This window comes from Equus quagga, chromosome 3, assembly GCF_021613505.1.
Source record: "Equus quagga isolate Etosha38 chromosome 3, UCLA_HA_Equagga_1.0, whole genome shotgun sequence".
Taxonomy (NCBI): domain Eukaryota; kingdom Metazoa; phylum Chordata; class Mammalia; order Perissodactyla; family Equidae; genus Equus; species Equus quagga.
This window is the reverse complement of record NC_060269.1, coordinates 34,810,967-34,834,407: the sequence shown is the minus strand read 5'-3', so window position 1 is coordinate 34,834,407 and position 23,441 is coordinate 34,810,967. Positions and strand designations below refer to the sequence as shown.

Here is a 23,441-nt window from a genome sequence, read left to right as displayed (position 1 = left end):
ATATTTTATACAGCAAATGCTTTTAAGACATTCTATTAGTTTTGTTTAGTGCTATGGTATACCAGTGAAAGAGCATTCCTAATGATATTTTTGGTATAGGTTTTCATATAGTCTAAAATTCTAAGTCTCTTGGTATGTTTCATTTTATCAGATATTATCTTTGTCAGTTTCCATACGACATGGAAAAATGGAATAGTTCCTTCTGTCAGTAGCTACTTTATTTTATAGAGTGACAAAATTTTACAGTAACTGTCTTCCTTGGAGCTTTATTGACTGCTGCGTGTAGTATCTGGGGTCTTTGGTTAAACGCTGTTCTGGTTGTTAATTCATTAACTTTCCATGGTGACCACTTGGATAAAATTAAAGGTCAATATTGTCTGATGATACAATTACTTCTTAAAAGAAAAATATGTATGAGCGATATTTGCATTCTGATTTAAATATAATGACATCAAATATCTGTAATTGGCTTAAGAATTATTAAATTTGGAATTTAACTAATGTCTCACATAATTTAACAAGCTCAAAAATCTGTATACTTAAAATCTTCTAAGCTTTCAGTCTGGAGTGAAGAAAACTTTGATTTAAGACAATGCAAAATAAGCTATGCCAATAAGTGTTCTCTTAATAATATTATCTTTTTCACTAAGGGTATTACCAAATGGATTTCAAATCCATGTTATGCTACAGAAAACAAGTAGCGCTGGATAATTCTCAAGCCTTGCTATTGTGTTCTTCTTAAAGCTTCTTTCATTTGAATATTTTTTTCAACTAAAGCTCTTTCCCTGAGATAGTGGATGCAAACCTTAGTGGGAAGATAGCTTGTACTTATCTCACTAATCTGCTTTTGATTGATATACATTCTAGACCTTGCCCCCAAAAAACTAATTGAATAGCATGTAAAGGAGAAAATTGATGAATGATTTCAGCATCCCTCAGCAATACCCAGCAGGTGCCAAGAGGAATTATGCATATTCTGTTAGCCAAGGAATTGCTGCATAAAACGTTTTATTAGCCATTCAACTCTAAAAAGATAAATTGGTCAAGAAGCATTTGTTAAGTCCTTACTTTATATCTAATGCTAGATTTTTCACAGTGGGAGAGAAAATTATATTTTGTCATAAAATACCTGGCCCCATCTTTGTCTCTATTTGAGACAGTAAGATCTAAGAGCAAGAAACAAATATGGAATGAATGACTGTTGATTGTCCTGTGAGGTGCAGCCTAGAGGTCTAGAGGAAATCAGAGAAGACTAAGGTGGAAGGATGAAACTAGCCAAGGAAGACAAATTTTGAATTTGATTCCCTTTCTGATGACATAAAATGCACAAACTGGTATGCCACAGATCCTCAGTGTACAAGGATGTAATGGGAACAAATTGGTGAATCAAATTTTCAATCAGACAAAAGCAATATGTAAGATATACCCTCAAATCCCTCTCTATCCTCCCTTATTCTTCTCTAGGAGGGTAATAGATATACTTATTTATAGTTATTATACAACTGATGTACATTAGCTTTGATACCCATAATATGCATGTGCTCTTTTTCTAGTCCTACAATAACAATTCATCATCTACCCCAAAATACACCAACCTACTTGTACGTAAACTCACACTCTATGACTTTCCTCCTATTGCAATGGGTGGAAAGTACCTGTTTTTGTCTAAGGATGATACCCTTACTTGTGTTCTGGATACCACCCCTCTTACTTGTTCCAAGTCTTCCTCTTGCCGTTAAACATGTTTTCCCTCTACATCATCAATTTCTCCCTTTCCGTTGGATCAACCTCACTAGCATTCATATCTACTCTAGTATTTCCCTTGACTTCGTATTCCCTTCCAAGTTCTACCCCATTTTTCTGTACTCTTCACTGCATTCAGAAGCACTCTCAGTATTTCCACATCCCATTCTTTCCTCAGTTGATTCTAAATAGGCTTTCAGCCCCAGGACTCATTGAAATCTGTTTAGGTAACCAATGTCCTCCATCTTTACCACGTCTAATGGTCATGTTTCTGTCCTTGTCTTGCTTGATGTCTTTTCAGCATTTGATAGAGTTGAGCAGTCTCTCTTTGAACATTCTGTACTTGTGATTTCCAGGATGCCATGTTCTATTGTTTTCCTCCAAACTCTTTGACTGTGCTGCCTCAGTCTCCTTTGCTGGCTGGCTTTCTCTTTTCAAACTCTCAGTGGTAGGTTGTCCTAAGGCTGGGTCTTAGGCTCTCTACTCCAGCTACACTCTCTATCTGGATCCAGTCTTATGGCTTTAAACATTAGTAATAACCTGACAGCTATCAAACTTGTAAATCAGCCCCAACCTCTCCATTGAGCTCCAAATTTTTTATATCCAGCTGCCTCCTTGACATATTTGCTTTACCTCTACTGCCCCTCACTCCCACCCCCAAAAATATTCCTCCCACAATCTTCCCCCAATTCAGTAGATGGCAACAAGGCAGACTTGAATTTCACCACCCCTCTCCTATCTACTCCATCAGTATTTCCTATCAGATATAACTTCAAAATATATCCTGTGTTCATCAACTTCTCTTCCTTGCACAGCCACTGTCATCTCTTACCAAGACTGCTAGAATAGTCTTCTGTTTTTCTAATATTCCCTCTACTCCACCAAAATTCAGCCACCAGAGTGATCTTTTGAAAAAATAAGATCGTGACACTCCCCTACTTAAAACCCTCCAAGAGCTTCCCATTGCTCTTATGATAAACTCTAAACTCTTCATCATGGCCTAAAGCTGTGTGTGGTTTGCACTTTGCTGACTTCTCTGACTTTATCTTCTTTTTTTTTAATGTTTTTTAAATTTTTTTTAATTGCAGTAACATTGAATTATAACAATATATAGCTTTCAGATGTAAATCGTAATATATTTTGAATTCTGTGTAGATCACATTATGCTCACCACCCAAAAACTAATTATAGTCCATCTCCTCACATGTGAGCCTAATTACCCCTTTTGCCCTCCCCCGCCCCGCTTCCCTTATGGTAACCACCTGTTCTCCCCAGCACTCATTCCTCTCAGTGTGGCCTTTATTGCTGACACTCCTTCTTGTCATGCAGGTGTTACCTTGAATGTAACCTCCTCACTCTGCTGTTCCCTGACCTCATCATCTAGTAGCTCTCACCCCACCCACACTCACTCTCAGTCAAATCATCTGGGTCTATTTCTGCTGTAACCTGGCTCCCATCTTTCATTAGGAGTTTACATGTCAACTGTCTTCATCCCTAGCAGAATGGATGGTCCACAGCAACAGGAATGTGTCTGTAGGTATGCTGCTGTTTCCCCAGAGCCTAAACAGGGTCTGGCTCATGGTTGGAGCTCAACAACTAGATGTTAAATGAATGAATGAGTGAAAGAATAAATGTAAGATTAATCAAGAAATAGGTATACTGCTATGAATATTCTTTGGTTACAACACTTTTAGTTAAATGTTGTATGTAGCTGGCTTGACCCTTGAATTGAGGAAGTTTAACTCCTCAAAAGTATTTTATGCACATAAGTAGGAGTATAAAATTTAAAAGAATAAATGAGCAGGTTAAGCTAAAGTAGTTTTACTGGAATAGCAGCCAAATCCAATTGATGAGAGTTTATTTTACTTAGAATGGGTAAAATAGTTCAAAGGCAAGAGCTTCTGGGTTTTTTACCATCTATATTTACAGAAGGAATTTCAGTATGCTTCCTTACATTTTAAGTGACTAGATTATCATTGTGCCTAATAGGTACATTTTTTTGTACATTGATAATTTGACTTTCTTAGATAAGTCTTCAAATAGTTCCTTGATAGTAGTTAACTGATCTTTAACAACTAAGGAAGGTCATGTGTTTCTGTGCTTTGGATGTTTTTATTCTGTATTATATTATCAGAATGCATTATTGGTCTTAAAAAGGACTTTGTGTCACTTATTATCATATCATAATTGCTTTGAGTAGCTAAGTAACAAAAGTGTCATTTATAGATTCAAATAAAAATTTCTGGGGGGCAGTTTTCGCAGCTTTAGCTATGTATATGAGGATACAAATAAACAAAATCATCAAGGGACAGAGAATGTTCATCTGCTCAATATTATTTTCTGCTTCGGATATCAAGTTCTATTATGTGGAAGAATAGATTTAGTTCAAAACTGAGTGCCTCTGTAAGATACTGCTTTCTTTCAGAATATCTTTCAGCATTGTCAGTTGATGTTTACTGAGCATCACTTTGTCAGCACAGTGGCCATTAGAACCATCAGTTACTGTATTCAAGAAGTTTGGGTTATGAAGAAACAAAGAATCATTTATTTTCATATCTTTTAAAGCGTTGCTCTCCTGCTTTATTTCAAATTGTATTATATTTACTCAAAGTAAATTAGCGTTTTGCCAGTCTTAGGTTTTCATCTTGCGTTTGTTTCAAAATTGCCTTCCAAAAGTGCTTTTATGAACTACGCATACCCTTGTTATCAATTTAGCACCTGAATTTGCACAATGACCAGGCACTCAAAATATATGTAACAAGATGAAAATGTTTATTTGGGATTTAATATTTCATGGTAACCTTATGGGTGTTTAGGCCCCTTCACATGTGCTCTTCCTCTGCGTCACTCATTTTGTTTACTTTCAAATAATTTTGTGAAATCATTATTTTTCTCTTCAAAACATTTTACTGTTTTGTAAAGTAGTAAACTCTGTATAGAATTTTGCAAATTAAAATTCTGTACAGAATTTTGCAAATTCTTCTTTCTGAAGAAGGCAATTGCCAAATAAATGGTTACGTGACTAACAGGAACAGGCAGGGAAGAGAAGGAAAGAGTCTGCCCCTTTCCTTCTAGGTAGTAAATTGGATGTTAAGGTCTTCTTCTTGATTCAAGATAAAGAGACAGGATTTGGGTCCTCTGAAGCAGAGAGACAATTATTCCTTTCTTTCCCCTAAATATATGTTAAAAAAGAAAAAAAAGCAATAGCACAGAATACAGATGAGAACAGAGGAGGGGTGCCATTCCTTTTTATTTTTATTTCTTTATTTACTTATTTATTTAAATTCTAGTATTATCTTCCACAGCAGAACTCTAGGATGTGAAACTAGGGGCAAAAAAGACTTTTTGACCATAATAAAAAAATATTGACATCAATAAATTTTCAAATTTGGGAATCTAAAAAGTGCAGTTGGAAGGAACTTAAAAACGATTGTTCACTAGGTGCAAAAAGGATCTCAGATTTTCAGCAAAGCAAATTGGGGGATAAAAAGGGAACAAAGATTTCAAATGTCAACAGAACACAAAAATGCCAATTTCTTAGGCATGTTTGTCTTTATGTCCTTCAAAAGTTTGCTTTAAAATATTGTTTTCATGTAAACTATTTAAACTTAGCAGCTCTAATAGACTTTAAAAAAGGATCTTTGTCAGGGAAAAGCATGAGAATTACGGCATTGCAGCTCTGGCTATTATGGGAGCTGGTTTCTTCCTCTGTTGAAAATATGGCTTTAGTACTTGATACCTGTGTATGTAATCTTATGCAGGTTAGCCGACTTCTCTAATCTTTGATTTCCACAACTATTTGAGAAGATAATAAGAGGAAATTCTGATGGAAGTTAAATGAGATTCTCTACGTGAACCACACGTAGACAACACTCACTTTACCTATTATCTTTGACTGTCATTGATCATTTTTCTTTGGCTTTTTAAAACATTTATTAATAATATAAATAACCTAAATATTTTGCATTAACTTTGAGTATTGATTTAGGTAGTGATATTAATTTATCATTTTTCTTTAAAAATGTATACTTACCTGTTTTACTTTGCACTGGATATCATTTTCATCATGTTCAGAAAACAGAGTTTTTAATAAGAGATGCATTTCAAACTTAGTAATGCCAACTGAAAGGACAATTTTTTAAAATTTCAACACATAGTAACTTTGCAGAAATTTATTTATGCTGTGCCAAGCAATACAATTTACGTAGCCTGCTGAGATATTCCAAGCAGTTTTTAAAATCTTTTTATAAATTGCTTAAACTTGTCATTACTATGATAAGACTGCTTTAAGTATAAAGCTATAGTCTTAGAAATACATGGAATATAGCCAGAGAATGTAGCTCTTCCTATAATAGCTCATAAACCTCGAGGTGCACAATGGCACTCCTCTATTTGGAAATCACTTGGGAAGTTGCTTTTTCAGTAACAAGGAGCAAAGTGATGAGAGGAGATAAGCACCCAGGTACCACAGTAGTTGAATCAGTCGGAACTGACAGTCAGTGGGATGAACTCAGCCACATCACCCATAATTCATGGGGCGAGATGGTTTCATTAGGTTGAGTTTTGTCTTTGGTACCGTGTTCTCTCTGTTTTAAGAAAGCATGCGTGCAAAGATTCAAAACTAATTACACCATTTTCCATTCTCCGTTATGATTAAAAAATTATCATCAATGTTGATATTGCTTCATACCCGTACCTTATTCTATTTTCTACATTGGAAACTCGAGATGTTATAATAAACAGTGTCATCTTCTCAGTACTTAGAACAAAATCAGGTTATGGGCTCACAAATACTCTTTTGCTTTCCCGGGGCTTCCTCAGATATTACCAAATCAATTAAACTGAATTAATTATGTATTAATTTACTTGTTTTTGTTTGTTTTCAAAATTAGAACAGTACTCTTCTTAGAACTATTAAGCTACTTTTTCTCTAGTCAATAATATGTTGTAACCTTCCGGATAAATGTGCCCTAATATAATTGATTGTCCCTCATAACATAATTAATGAATTACTATAGTGTCTTCTAAAACTCCTAGATAATCAGTGAGAAAGAATCTTTCCAAACTTCTTTTCCTCTTAAAAATTTTTTTTCATTGCATTCACATTATTCCTAAGGGATCAGAAGTTATTTGGTCAGAATAATTTTGAAGAGCTTAAATTTTATTCTAAGTCTATTGGGAAATCATTGGAACATTTTAAGCAGGGAAATGATTTGATAGAACTTCATTTTAAAAGGGTCACTTAGGATGTTTTGTGGATATTTGCCTGGGCAACAGCCAAAGAGAGAGATGATGGTACATTGACCAGGGTAGATGTACTGGAAATGATGAGAAAAGGTCTTATTTAGAATATATTTTGGTGATAGGGAGATCAGAGCTTACTGATGGAATGAATGCGGGAGTGAGTAAGGCAGTAATCAAAGAGGACTCCTTCTGAACTAACCTGAGCAGCTTGGGAATGTATTGTTCGCTCCTTAGTCTCCAGTACTTATAACAGTAGCCAACACATAGTAGGCCCTCAATCAATATTTTTTAACTAAAGCCAGTCACACTCCAGACTATGTGATTTCTTCTAATCCCACTTTGAAATTTATCCTTTGCTCAAATAATAATAATGACTAATATTTGTTAAGCACGTACTATGTTTCAGATACTGCTTTAAGTGCCTCATATGTTTTCAGTCATTTAATCCTAGAAAAATCTATGTTGGTTCCATTTGCAGCTACGGAAATTGAAGCACAGAGATATTAAGTAAATTATCCAGGTCACACAGGTGCTAAGTAGAAGAGCAGGAATTTGGACCTAGGCAATCTGGTTCCAAAACCTATCCTTTAACCATTACACCATTCTGTCTCTGCATTTACCCAGGTCTTCATTAAACAATGTTCTCTCTTATCTCTCAACTTTAGTGTATTACCCTTCCCTTGGCCTAGAATGCTTTTTCCCCTTACCATTTCATTTCATTCTCACTCATCCTTAAATGGCTCAACTGTATTAGGTAGCCTTGCTACTGTAATACCTGTAATGTCCAGAACTCCTCCCATGGCACTTACAGCATTGCTTTGTCATTTTTCCTCTACTAGACTATAAGCTTCAAGAGGGCTGGAGCCATGGCTGCTTTGCTCACATGTGCATCCTCAGTACTCACACAGTACTTGGCTCACAGGTGTTGGGGGGAATCAATGAATGGCAATCTTTCCCCGCTTTGTAGCCTTGTACATGTGCTCTGCCTGAAATGCCCTTCCTCCTCCTGCCTTGGGCACTTGGTATACTTTTATGTTCCAGCCTCAGCTTAGCTGTGTCTTGCTCTGTGAGGCCTCCTTTGATCCATCCTCACTCACGTGGTAGAGTTCAGAGCGCCTGCTTGAACTCTCTTATTCGCTCTTGATAATCATGTACACGTAAAGTCTTTTTCCTTCTTGAATCATGTTTAACAGACTATAGATTGTGACCCATTGGTGGGTAGTGGTTATGACCCAGCAGTTTGAGGGTCATGACTAGCATTTAAAAAATGAAAGAATGTAATAAAATAGAATAGAAAAGAGTAATGTACAATGTAGGCTAAATATTGGGAGGCTGCCAGGTGTAGTGAAATGGAGCATGGCTTCTAAAACCAAACCGCCTAGACTCAAATTCTAGCTTCACACTTACTGACAAAGTAACTGATTGATTTTCGCCGAGTTACTTAACCTTTCTGTGCCTCAGTTTCGTCATCTGGAAAAAATAGGGATAATGATAGTAGGGCCTGGCTCATGGAATGGTTACAAGGATTAAATGAATTAATATTTAAAGAGATTAGAACATTTTGAATATTAGTGCTTTTACACTTTTGTTTCATATATATGCATATATGAAATATCTATGTACATGTATTGAATTCCAATGAAAAATGTCTTACTGTGAATTGCCATAAGGAAAGGGCTCTTCTCTAGACTTAGAGTTCTTTGAAAACAGGGATTGTGTTTCATTCTCCTTTAAGACTCTTCCGACCTACATAAAATAACTTTGTTTCTTGCTCACTTTCTTTCTAGAAAGGATTGAAGAAACTTAAAATTAACATTTTATATTACACAGCTGTCAGATTATAAATAGAAAATGAAAGGCAAATACAGAAGTATGTAAATATACTCCCCTCTAGAGTTAATATAGTTCTCCTGAGGGAACATTAAGTTTCACTCTGAACTTCTGGGACAAAAGGAAGATGTGATGGACTATAGAATTCTCATGACCTGATGAAAGGAAACACATCAGTTCTTCAAGATGGACAGCTTTTTCCTGATAGTAAATTCCAAAACAAAGTTATCATGACCTCATATAAGAAAATGGAGCAACATAGTAGGACTTTGCACACCTAATGAACAATACAATGGCTATTCTGGACAGCTTGTCATAAATATTGCATCTCTTAGCTACATTCTATTTCAGACAAGATAGTAACGGGTAAGATATATTATATGAATACTGTGCACTGGTCTCTGTATTAAGTGATCCTCACAATAACCCTGTGAAGAGTTATTACTCACAGAGACCAAGGCATAGGGAGGTTAAGTAATTTGACCAAGGCAATTTAATGTTATAAAGAAGCAGAAGCAATGAGATAGAAAAATGATTCATAGAGAAGAAGGAAGGAATAGGCAAGAAAGAAAATGGATCAGACAGGCATCAGAGATCAGATTTCCAGACTCCTGCTGAATTCCCAGTGCTACTGTGGATCTAAAACCTCCTTCTGGGTTCACCTCATGAAGAGCTGGTCGTTCTATATTCCCAATTCAGATTTCTATAAAATCCCCTTAAGCTTGTCTGAAACAATCTCTTATCCTACAACCAAAGTAGCCAAAGAAATACATTGCTAAACAAAAAAAAAAACATTGTCTTAAAAGTTTAGTTTAGGGCTTTTCCACTTCAAGATCAAGATGAAGATGGATGGCTAAGCACTTTCCTTCCTATGTTTAAAACGACCACACAGAAGTACAAAAGATAGCAAATTCTTACCATGATAAGAAAGAAAGGAAGAAAAATGAGAGATTCCAGGATTTTCAGAAATACATTTTTAGAATATTTTGGAATATTACCAGGGATAAAAAGTGACATTTCATAGTGATAAAAGGAGTTGGTTCATCAAGAAGACATAATCCTAAATGTTTGTGTTCCTAATGACAGAACTTCAAGATACATAAAACAAAAACTGGTGGAAAGAAGAAGAGAAACAAACAAGTCCACAATTACAGTTGGACTATAGTTGAAGATTCTAACACTGCTCTCTCAATAATTAATAGAAAAATCGGTAAAAAATCAAAGGCTTGAACAATACCACAGGTAAGTAATTGACATTTACAGAACATTCCACCAAACAACAGCAGAACACACATTATTTTCAAGTGCACAGAGAACATTTTTTATCAAAGGAGATGACATTCTGAGCAATAAAGCAAATTTCAATATACTTAAAAGGATTTAAATCTTAAAAAATATTTTCTCTTACAACAATTGAATTACATTAGAAATAATAGCACAAAGATCTCTGGAAAACCCCCCACAAGTGTGGAAACTAGACAACATACTTCTAAATAAACCATGGATCAAAGCAAAAATCACAAGGCAAATTGGAAAATATTTTGAACTGAATGGAAAAGAAAATATGGCATATCAAAATTTGTGAGAAGCAGCTAAAGCAGTGCCTAAAGGGAATTTAATAGCATTAAAATGCTTATATTAGAAAAATAGAAATGTCTAAAATTAGTGCCCTGATTTTTCATTTTAAAACACTAGGGAAAAAAAGTAAATTAAGCTGAAAGCAGAGAAAAAGGAATGGTAAGATGAGAGCAGAAAACAGAAAAACAGAGAGAAAATGAACAAAACTAAAAACTGGTTATTTGAAAAGATCAATAAAATTGTTTAACCTCTAGTCAGACTGATCAGAGAAAAAAGAGAAGACACAACTTTCCAATTTCAGAAATGAAACCACTACAAATTATTCAAATATTAAAATGCTTATTAGGTAATGAGCTTTATGCTGATAAATTCAACAACTTACATGAAATGGCTCAATTTCTTGAAAGACACTGCCAAAGTTCACTTAAGCAGAAATAGATGATACAATTAGTTTATATCCATTTAAGGCATTGAATTCATAGTTTTGAAACTTTCTGCAAAGGAAATTCCAGGTTCATATGTCTTCAGTGGTGAATTCTACCTAACATTTGGGGAAGAAATAACATTTGAGGCACAAACTCTTCAAGAAAATAGAAGAGGAAGCACTTCTCAACTCATTCTGCGAGACTGGAATGACCCTGATACCAACACCAGAATAAGCCATTACATAAAAAGAAAATCACAGAATAATATTCCTCATAAAGAGTGATGGAAAAAAATCTTAAAGAAAAGCAACAATTGGCCTGGATTCCTGTCAGGGAAGCTGGGGCACCACACAAAGGCCTTTTCATTTGGCACTGATGCAAGGACTAGCCAGCCTGTGCTCTCCTGACCCACACATCTCTGAGTGAATCCTGCAAAGAGAAGAAATCCAAGCATGCAACCTATGTTAAGAAATCTAGAACTTCATCATCACGCATGGACAAATATCCTCTGATATTTGAGGAAATATCACAATACAAAGAAAAAAAAAGATGATGAGAACACTCAATCTGGGTTGAAACAAAGTTTCTCCAGGGGAAAGGAGAACTTTAAAAGATTTCCAATTTCTTTCCTTACAGACCTTGTAGAAAATCATTCATTCCTCAAAGATGTACCTGATGCTTGAAAGGATTTTTTAAAAAAGAATTCTTCAAAGTTAAGATAAAGATTGCTGAAATTCTTTTAAAAAAAATTCAAAAGAAGGGATGGAAGAGAAAGACAAAGATCTCTCTCAACACATGAAGTTAAAACTGAAAAGATATAGAAACTGTTTTAACAGGTATGAGATACAGAATATCATTCCAGGGGGTGAATATTTATCCAAAATAAAGAGAGAAAAGAAAATGGAAAGAATGAATGATAATAGCTATATAGATAGTATAGATATAGGTAGAGATAGAGATATCTTAGAGTGGAAAAAACACACAGATCTTTGGGCTGCAAGAGACTACTAAAGTAATCAGAAAGGAAAGACAGAAAAAAAAAAGAAGAAAAAAAAGCACCACTTAGATACATCTTTATGAAATTTCAGAACACTAAATATAAAGAGAAGATACCAGAAGCTTTTGAGGTTTGGGGGAAAGGTTGTTATCAAGAAATAAATAGCAGACTACTTTCACGGTTGTCAGTAATAACACTTGGTTCTAGAAGAAAAAGGAAGAATGTCTTCAAAATATGCAGAACAATTATTTTAACTTAGAATTCTATACCCAGATAAACTATTAATGAAAACTGAGAGCAAAATGAAAGTCTTTTCAGATAATAAGAGGACTGGAAACACCTCTTCCTATGCAGTCTTTCTGGACCCATCACTCCTGCCCCAAAAAGGTTAATTTAGAGTCTAGGGGAATACAACAAAATTCATGAAAGAGGAGGCTATGGGATCTAAGAAACAAAGTACCTAATTCAGAAGTCCAAATTAAATGCCTACAAAGTCGCTTTGACAAATGATGTGATTAAGCATCTGAAAGGTCTCAGTGATAAGGTTTAATATGCACATATTATATATATTAAGGCTAAGGAGATGATCAGGAAATTGAGACGAGTATCATTTAAGTGTTCTATTAAGTGTAGAAAGGTAATAGAGTATATACTACCTATCTGTATTATATAAAAATAATAATATAAAAAATCCAGCCAAAAAAATTTGCAAATAGACCAATGTCCCGTAAACTTTCCCTTGAATTGAAATGCCACCTTTATTAAATACTAAATTTCCATGTGTGCCTACATATACTTGTACATATATATTCTGTTTCACTGATTTATTTGCCTTTTCTTGTATCAATGCCACAACTCATTTTATTAACATAGCTAAAATATATTTTTATATCTGGCAGACAATTTCTCTCTTTGTTCCAAATAATCACGTTTTTCTTGTACATTAACTGTTTCATGTGGAATTTTAGAATTATCTTGTCAAGAGTCAGGAAAATATTATCGAGGTTTTATTGGGATTGCCTTGAATTTATATGTTATTTTAAGAGAACTTATATCATTAAGATATTGACTCTCGCCTTGACAAGAAGCTCCAGTTAACAGTTAATGGTGTTAAATAATGGCAGTGACAGCAGACATCCCTTCACATTCCTGACTTTAGTGGAAACAATTCTAATGTATCACAAAACATGAAACTTTTGCTATAGGGTTTTATAGATACACATTATCAAAATAAATAATTCATTTTTTAGTTTCTACTTTTCTTAATCATGGATAAGTTTTGAACTTTACTAAATAATTTTCTAGCATCTACTGAGATTATCATGAAGTTACTAGATTTTCCAATTTCGAACCATTCTTGGAATTCTGGGAAAAACCCTACTAGTCATTATGGTTTTAGTTTGCTATGAGTTCTTGTTTTAAGTAGGGTGGTATGGGGGGAATTTTGCATCTAAATTATGATAAAATTGACCCATATTTTTCTTTTCTTTAGCTACACTTTTGGGATTTTGTAAAATGAACTAAAAAATTTTTCATCTTTTTCTGTGCCTCTGAAACATTTTGGATGAGATGGGAATTTCTTATTTATTGAAAGATTGGTAGATCTCCACTGTAAAACCAAATAGTTTTGCTCTTTTGGTGGGAGGAGGATCAAGAGGAAGAGCGATCATATATTGTAATTAGTCTTCTAAGTCTTCTCCAGCCAATCTTAATAATTGATAATTTGGTATATTTTTAGTAAGTGCCCATTTTTTATGTAGATTTTTATATTTACTACGATAAACTTTAACATAATATTTTCTAATAATGTTTAAATCTCTTCTATATCTATAGAAACGTTCTCTATATCTTGGAGGTAGTATGAAGATGATGGTGGCTAATAACATAGATTCTAGAATTAGACTACTGGGGTTAGAATTCCAGCTCCACCATTTACCAGGCGTATGATCTTCAATTGTTAATTAAACTTTGTGCCATGGTTTCCTCATCTGTAAAATGGAGATAACAATAACACCTATCTCATAAAAAGTATTTTGAGGTTTAAATAAGATAATACACGTAAAGTATTGAGAACAGTGCATGGCACATCATAAGCATGCAATAAAGGTTAGCTGTTACAATACCTATTATCAGCATCTATATTCCCTTCTTCGTTCCTGGTACTATTTTGGTGACTTATCTATTTGTGTTTTTCTTGATTATACAAAGATTTGCCTTTTCACATAACCAGTTCTTTTGTTTTATGGGTCAACTTTTTGTTCTCTATTTTTAAAATTTATGCATTTACCTTTAATATTTCCTTCCCTGTCCTTTATTTGACCTCATGTCATTGTTTGTTTTGTTATGATTTTTTTCTAGCATCCTGAGTTGAAAGCTAGCTTCTTCACTCTTATCAGTGGTTCTTGTTTTCTAACAAATGCATTTGAATTATAAATTTCCTTTTGAGTAGCATGATGACTTCTTCCCCCAGGATTTGCTACTGTTTTTTTTTTTTTTCTTTCAATCCTAAATATATGAATATTTCTAGTGGTTTCCCCTTTCGGCAATGAACAAATGAGAAATATATTTATAAATTTGCTGGTGAGTAGTTTTTTCTTGTGGACCTTTTATTTATTTCTTTTTTTGTGAGGGGAATGCAGGATTGGGGAGTGAATCTTTACTTGTGCTCAGTAAATGTGCCATATGTGATATCAGTTTATGAAATTTCTAGAATGGCCAGTACACTGTCAATTTTTATAAACATTCCTTGTATGTTTAAAAAATAAATATATATTCTCTATTTACTTGGTAGAGTATTGTATATAGAAAATTATATCAGAATCTAATAATTAGATTGAGATGGTTTTTCAATCAAGCTAGACAATTATTATTCAAATCTTTTATCCTGCTGCTTTACTTGTAATTTTCTGGGGGAGAAAAGCATTAAAATCAATTTCTCCTTATTCTGTTAATTTTACGTATTTTGAAGCTATGTTATCAGGTGTGTTGTTTCCTAACTGCTATATTTCTCAGTAAGTTTATCTATTTATGAATCTCTGATATTTGTATGCCCTTTTAATTTTTTTATGCTTGAATTCTATTTTGTTTAATATTAATAATGTTATACAAGCTTTCTTTCTATTGGCATTTGCACTATTATGTGAAAATACAAAAGAAACAAATGGCATGTTCTTTGTCTCAAGGAAGTTGTAATCCCTACTATCTATTTTGTACTATTTTTTAAAAGTCTGAATTCAAGGCTCTTTTATTTTATCTTCTGACAAATACTTATTCTTTCAATATTCTTCTTGATGCCCATATTCAATTTGATATACTCTATGCCCTTAGTTTTAAGTAGGAATTTCCTAAATGTTTGAGTTACCTGCAATAAAATTAATACAACATTCAGGAATATAAGATATTTATAAACAGATGTCATCTGACCAAAGTATCAAAATGATCATTTATTTTTTGTTTTTGTTAGTTTAGTTTTCACTAAATGTAAAACAAAATGTGTGTTCTGGAAGTTTGATCATTGTGTACATATAGCCTGTGAGAAATCCTGGCTTCACCGTTCAAATGTGCAATACACACCTCCTTTGTAACGGTAATTAAAGAGCATACAATATGAAAGGGTTCTTCACATGGCTTACAATGCAGTAGTTATCTTTTAAGCATGTAAGTTTGAAAGGGAAATATATGTTCTTAATTTTTTGATATGGGGAAAATTAAAATATGTTTAGTGAAAAGATGAACTATTCTACAATAGAAACTTAAAAACTCAAAGAAATGAGGTCACTTGATGCCCTAAAAGTCAGAATTTGACATTTCTCTTAAATTAAATCCACTACAGATGTCTTATCCAAGAAATATAGAATGATAGAGCTGGAATAAACCTAAAAATCACTTGGTTTAATTTTTTAAATTTTGTCCAAAAAAAAAAAAAGTCGAAAGAGTATAATTAATGGCGTACCAACGGATAGTTTGTAAAGAGAAGTTTTATAAAGGTATATATTTTTCTCATGGCAAAATATTACCACACTAGGAGAAATGTCATAATAAGAGAAATCTAAATGCAGGTTTTATTATTTACCCATACAGTGTCTTCCATTCCATTGCTGAAAAGAGCATGAATAATGTTTTGTTTTCATTTTTAATTTACGTGAGTTTTCCCTTTGTAATTTAAATATCAATTATATTTTTCTTAGATCCTTGTTACATTTATAGCCCAATGTATAGCATTTTTCTAGCCATCATTTTAATAACTACTTCACTATTATATAGGAATGTGTGTTTGAAAGGAGCAACGTTGGAATATATATGATAAAGCTATAGGTGTAAAGAATTGATTGGTTTACTTTTCCCAAAGAAACCTCCTCATGCAGTTGTTTAATGTGAAAGATTTTTTCTTGAAAAGGTTAAAAAAGTTCTAATCAACTTTTGTACATTATGTAGAACTTCATTTTCTAAACTCTGCAAAAGAAAGTTTCATATTTAATGGGAAATCATGAATTATTCCATTTATTATCTACTTCCTCCTTTCAAAGACATGATCTGGATAAAAGGCGGGGTGAATAATTTCAAAAAAATACAATACATTTTTAATGGGAAGGTGCAAACTACAGATTCTCATGACTATTAGCAAGTGTAGAGGAAACAGAATTTTACTTGCAAAACTCGTCAAACTTGCAAAGATAAAATGTATGACATACTTGAGTGAAAAAAGAACACAGTGAGCTGAAGTTTTCTTTCTAATGCAACTTGTTGTTTTTACTAACTTTTGTCTTTACATTCTCCAGGTTAACATTTTTATTAAAAGTTTGCTATTTTACTCAATTTACATGGAAAATTGATAGTTCTTTTATTTATCAAGATGTATATATGAACTGAAAGAAAAAATGTAGATGATATTTGAGACAAAATTTCCTAAATAATGGAATTTCAGAAAATTTAGAGAACATTCACAGAATTTTGTTTAAAAAAAGAGTGACTATTATATTGTATGGAGTTTTATATTAATAAAAATTGCAAATATTAATTTAGACAAAAATATGGAGTTGATGAGCTAGCATGATCATGGTTATATGGGTTTGTAGCCCATTGTTTACAGTCATGTAGCACAAAACTTACTTTTTATTTTTCCCCTCTTTTTCCTATGTTTATTGTTGTTATATTAGGATGCAGTATATATATAATAGAACTGTATTACTTATTCAGATTTCTTTTTTTATCATTATAACTCAATCCAAAAACTAAGATTATTTTCAAGCTTATATTTAATTGGTTAAATAACAATATAGTCAACATACATTGGTTTATGTTTTCCTATAGCAGAAAGTTATCGTGTGGATTGAAAGAAAAGAACAAGAATTCATATGATTCCCTCGCTTAGCCAAAGGTGTTTGAATTCAAGTGTGGTACTTCTGGCTTGAAAAATACTTTAACTGCAAGTTCTTCTCAAACAGTGACACTCTTTCATACCTTTCCATGTTTAATATTTGGCTTAAGACATTCTTTTGTAAAAAACTTCGAATTTCTAGGGAGAGTTTGCAAGCAATAAGAACGTTTATAAAGATTATACATGTAATTAACTTCATATAAGGAGTTTCTTCTAGTGCTTTTTCACTAAACTTCTAAAGAAGAAGTTTTTTTAAATATGATTAAGTTTGAGATTTTTCAGTAAAGAAAATCTTTCAGTAAAAAAAAGTGTGTGACAGCAGCATGGGTAAATATTTTGGTAATACTTTATATTGGCTGATGAATAGTTTATTCATTCTTGATTGGTGACAATTCAAATATTCGAATGGCAGTCACTCAAGTAAATCATTTTTAACAGGGTATGCACATAAAATATGCCTTTATATTATGAAGGGAATTATTTAAAGATATTGTAAGGATTGCAGTCTATATTGTCTGCTAAATAATCACGCCTTTCCTCTGATATCGGGTAACAATCACCAGCAAAAATACTATTTGACTGATTAACATTTATTGCTCTCACAAAAAATTACTGCCTTTTACGCTAAATATCAGTTCTAACATAATTGAATCTGAGAAGTAATCTTTGTTCCATTCTACACGAATATTCCATATATCCTAAAATAAAATAACCCATGTTGAAGTCAATTCTTATTGTGCTATTGGGAGAATTCTTTGCTGATCAAATTTTTTAGTATTTTATTTTGTGTTGAAAGAATTATATTAGCAATAGTCCTATTTACAAAATACTATGCAGTAAATTTTATTTCTTAGTTATTATTATTAGATTTGTAAAAAAAAGAATTAAAGGTTGAACTTGGATTAAATAGTTTTTTCCAAATGGCATTTTTAATTTGAACATATACTTTTAAAATGTTGAAAGTCTGACTATGCTTTCTAACTTTGATTATTCATAGAGGAAAATTTGTATTTTCCAAAAATATAAAGCAAAACTTGTATATGTAACAGTTTCCTCTAAAGATGCAAATTAGTAAACTTCTAATTGTTTAGAAAATCACAAAAAAATCTATTCAATAGCCTCTCAAGAGAGGCGGGGATTTTATTTATTTATTTTTAAGTTATCAAATAAATCCAGCTATCTAAAATGAATCTAAATCTAAACTGGAACAAAAAGCCTGCTATATTAACACTCATGTTCTGATTTGTTTTTTCAGTTTACACAATTAAAGGTGAGATCACATTTATTTGGATAGTAATTCTAATGACATTTCCAAAACAATATAAACTAATGCATGTGTTATTGGTGCTTCTTTGGAATGAAGCTAAAATGTTATATATTTCAATCTTTATTAGGAGAGTTTTACATAAAATTCTAGCAATATATAAAGTATATTATGGTACAATATAAGTATAACACAATAAATATATCTTCAAAATTATTTTTCAATTTTCTCTTAAAGTAAATATGATCAATATATTTCACAAAGAAAATCAAATTGTTATAATGGCGTGATATTAAATTCCTATTATATAATTAATCCTAACTGCAGGAATATTATTATTAGAGTTATTTTGTTTATTGAAATATATGCTAAAACTATACATAAGCTGCAATGATTGTAATATGTTCATTTTTCTTTAAGGAAGTTCACCTAAAATGGAGAAATTAATAACAATGTTCATTTTAATGACTAATTCTAATTGCAATGACTAATTATAATAAAGGATAATTCTTTTGTTCCAAGTATAACAAATTCTACTTTTTGAGATATCAACATGTAAAGAGTTAAGTTAAGTCATATAGAAAATAAGCAGTAATTATCAGGTTATTTATGATTGGTGAATACACTGAGATGCAAAATGAATTTGTTTTAGAGAAGCCATCATAATTTTAAAAGTGCTTTTTATATGCATTTAATTCAGACTAATAAAAATGCTTCATTAAATGTATGTATGTTTATCTCTAACATGTATTTTCAATTTTTCCAAACACGAGAATTGAATGCTTTGAAAACTGTTAATCTGTGATATGCCACCTGCCCTATTTACATTTTTAACAGTCGAGTATTTGTTAACTGATCTCATAGACAGCTACATGTTTTGCTGTTACCAGATGGATGAGATAGAATACCATGCATAACTTTACATTTATCTTCTTTGAGTGTCACCTTATTTGCATATCAATTAAAATAATATCTGTATTAAGATGGGTAATGAAAGTTATCAAATTTGCATGATGTGACTGCAGTTTGCTAAATTTCCAGTAGATGCCCCCAGAGACCAGTCAACTCACTGGAAATCTTCTAAATTTAAAGTGCCCTTTTTATATTGAAACTTTTTTCTTGCTATATTTTGAAGTACATGGAAAATAAGTTAAAAGTCCTAAAAATCTCAACTCTCCAATGGTTATTACACAAAAATGTATATGAATGATGGTAGTATCGTATTCTTAATGCATATTAATCAACACGATGACTGATAATTGTGAAAAACCTAAATGTGTAAAATTAAGAAAAATGCCTTCAGTTTTCATTGTAAAAGCATTCGATACACTTTTAAAGTGAAATCATTTCAAACATAGTTAATTTTTTTCTTTCTAACTTCTCTCTATATATTTATATGGCTAGGGAAATGCTATATCTTTATTTTACCTTTTTGGAAAAATATTATCCTTTACACAAAACAGCTGTAATATGTACCAAATAACTTATATGATTTTTATCAGTGCGTGTGTTTGTCAAGAAATGGGTTTTTTCCACATTCTAATTAAAGGAAATATCTGCCTACACTGAAAAGTATGAGTAAGAATAGTGGCTCACTTTATTCCACGGAAATTATATTAACTGAAGCTATTTAAGTATTAATTTAAGAGTCACTATAATTATCCCGTAGGTGATTCCAATAACATTTATCCCTACGATATGAACGCAAGACTGTTATAACTGACACGTAGATAACACACTAGTGACTTATAAATATTAACTTAATGCAATAAAAGTATTATCCTGACTTTTGATTAGATATTACCTATCTTTTGAGTTTATCTTTGTCAGATTAAATAAAAATTTCATGATCTCGTTTTAAAGTATGGTTTTTTATTAGGCTGCTTTAGAAATATCTTACTGAATGTAAAGCTTCCCTTAATACAGTATTTCAGTTCATCCTATGAAAAAATATGTTAAATATGTTAATCACATATTAGAATAGTTGATAATGCATTTTGATTTTGAAAGTCCAACTAATAACTAGTATAAATACCTGTAAGGACAGAGAGAATAATATAAATTGTCATATCTGTTCATTCCAATTATTCATGTTTTTCATATTTGTATAAGGCTGTGCTTTTTATCCTTTTCTGTGTTTGTCTCTGTCAGTGTTTTTCCCGTTAGACTTTACACCCCTGAGTGGGAATCACATCCATCTAATTTGCTTTGCACAGATGCTACTGGTTGTCTGCTCCCTTATTTTAAGGCAGGGGGTTCTCTGGGAGACTCAGAATGACACGGATCTCTTTCCCCAGTGCAGCATAAACATGGATTAGCAGAGAGAAAGACAGTGGCTTTCAAATTAGATAGATCGTAATTGTCCAATTATGTCAAATTCCTAAACAATCAATGCAAATAAACAGAAAATCGTGGGGAGGAGAATGAGGAAAAAAAATCAACAATATTTGATTCAGAATTTGCAGTCTGAGAAAGCTGGGTGCGAATTCCAATTCTGCCACTTACTAGCTTGTATGGCTTTGGGCAATCACAACCTCGCTCAAGACAGTTTCTTCATCTGTAAAAAGAGAAGTAGTACCTTGTAGAGTTATCATGTGAGTTAGAAATGATGCCTACACAGGGTCTGACACATTGTAGGTGCTCTCTATATAGGAGCCATTCAAAATGGTTTAAGGCAGAATTTTAAAATGATAAAATATCTCCGTGCCCATTTAACAGAAAGCTCCCCAAATCCCAGCATCTCTACACATTCAGCTTCTGTGGAGTTATGTCAAATTGTTCAGTTTTACTTTCTGTCAGTAAAAAGATTTTTTTTTGATCTTAGAACTTTTTAGGGAAATTTTGATAAAAATTCAAAATACTCACACAGAGTCTCCATTGAATAATGCCTTTAAATTGTAATAAAATCCATATGAAATGCATGACCATTGAATTCCATTCTTAAGTCCATTCTTCTCAGCGGCGTCCCTTAGCCCAGGGCAGTCTCTGGCGGCTGCAATGGGAAAGCCCTTCCTCAGGACGTAGATTCACAGATGTCCAGCATATCCACAGATGTCACAACTTCTGCTTCTGCGAATGGCTTATTTTCTGTCAGGAGAATTCTCCTCGAATTCCAAACTATCAAATCTCTCCAGAAATTTTACCAGAATTCTCAATTTCCACCCAGGATAGTGACTTCAGGTCAAAGAGATTTTTATTCTTCTGATACTTAAAAAGAACACATTTTAATTTAGACTAATATTTGTTTTGATATGTAAATGAAACCAAAGACTAATAACTTTATTCCAAGTGAAATAAGAAATACAATGAATTTCAATTTCAATTTATATTTGTGGTTTTAAAAAATTCCTTTCGGGGCCAGCTCCGTGGCCGAGTGGTTAAGTTCGCCCGCTGTGCTGTGGCGGCCCAGGGTTCAGATCCTGGGAGCGGAAATGGCACCGCTCGTCAGGCCATGTTGAGGCGGCGTCCCACATCCCACAACTAGGAGGACCTGCAACTAAGATATACAACTATGTATAGGGTGGGTTTGGGGAGATAAAGCAGAAAAGAAAAGAAAAACAAGATTGGCAACAGTTGTTAGCCCAGGTGCCAATCTTTAAAAAAAATAAAAAATAAATGAAAAATAAAAAATTCCTTTCCATAAAGCCAGTGAACTTTGGCTGTGATTCTGTTATGAAATATAAAGCCTGAGAAATCCACATATAATGGTGGAGAGTGACATCCATTTTTATTTTCAGATGCTAGTTTATTTTAATAAATGAAAATTATTCTGGTTAAAAAAATAAGTTCTACTAACTATGAAAGTTTAAATAGGAACCTATTTGTTTAATCACTAATTGCTCTTTACGGCTCTCAAATATTAGTAATGAAGCTTAAACAATGACATACACGTATGTGTGTGTGCACACAAATGTGTATATAAAATAGAGATGATATCAGTGTAGTTATATATGCATTTTTAAATACATTTCTATTTGAAATCTCTTTTACAAAGAATGATCTTTTTAAAAAATGTACTAGAAATTTTAAAAATCGATATTAGTTATATATCATGGATGTTTTGAGGCTGAAAAATGTCTTGGAAACAATTTTAGTCCCATCCCTTCTGAATCAGTTCATGTTCTTTGGTCACTGGCCGCAGAAACTGATTCAGATTAAATAAAGTGGAAATGATTTTATTAGAAGGATATTAGGTAACCAGATGAATTTAGGGGAAAACCCGGCTCAGGAGAAAAGGCAAAGATGTGGCACCTTTGAATGGATCTAGGTAGCAAGAACTACATGAGACTCTTGTCAGGATGTCGCTGCCATCTTGATTGAGCTCCAACAACTAACTGTCTATACCTTTGTGTTCCTCACCTCAAGATTCAAAATCCTGAGAGAAAGGCCAGTTGGCTTAATTTGGGTCACTGCCCCAGCCTTTGGCTAGGGAGTCTTTGAAATCAAGTCCCACCAAGATGACATACAATATGGGACAGGCCATTTCCAAAAGTACTTTGGAGTGCTGCCACCTGTGGAAGTGGAATTAGATGCTGGGTGGACCAAATCCAGCCAAAGCGCCCTCATCTTCCAGGTGAGGGAAATAAGGCTCAGAGAGCGATCTTCTGTGTTTCTGTCCTGGATTGGGATTAGAACTGAGACGGCCTCCTAACGTGTGTTTATTTTTAAAGTCAGTGTTCTAAGTTTTATTTATTCCTGATTTTCTTTGTTTTTGCCCTAGAATGCTTTCTTCACTCACAAGAAAACATGGTGGTGGCCAGGGCATAGACAGACAAAGTGGCTGTGCTCGTTTGAAGCAAGGCTGGATTTCCAGCCCCTTATCCTCTCAGACCTGCTATACCGCACCCCAAACTGCCTTTTGGAGTACCACTTGATGTCCCTTCAGGCTCTTCAAACTCAAGTTATCTGAACTCAAACTCGTTATCTTTCCCCAAATCTATTCATCCTTTTATGTTCCTCTCTTTAGAAATTACCAATTACCCA

The 23,441-nt window shown here is 33.1% G+C and overlaps 1 protein-coding gene across 5 annotated transcripts in view; it reads left to right on the top strand.

Moving 5' to 3' along the window:
* Positions 1-23,441, top strand: part of TTC29 (tetratricopeptide repeat domain 29) — a 205,360-nt gene that overhangs the window by 8,755 nt on the left and 173,164 nt on the right. The window lies entirely within an intron of this gene.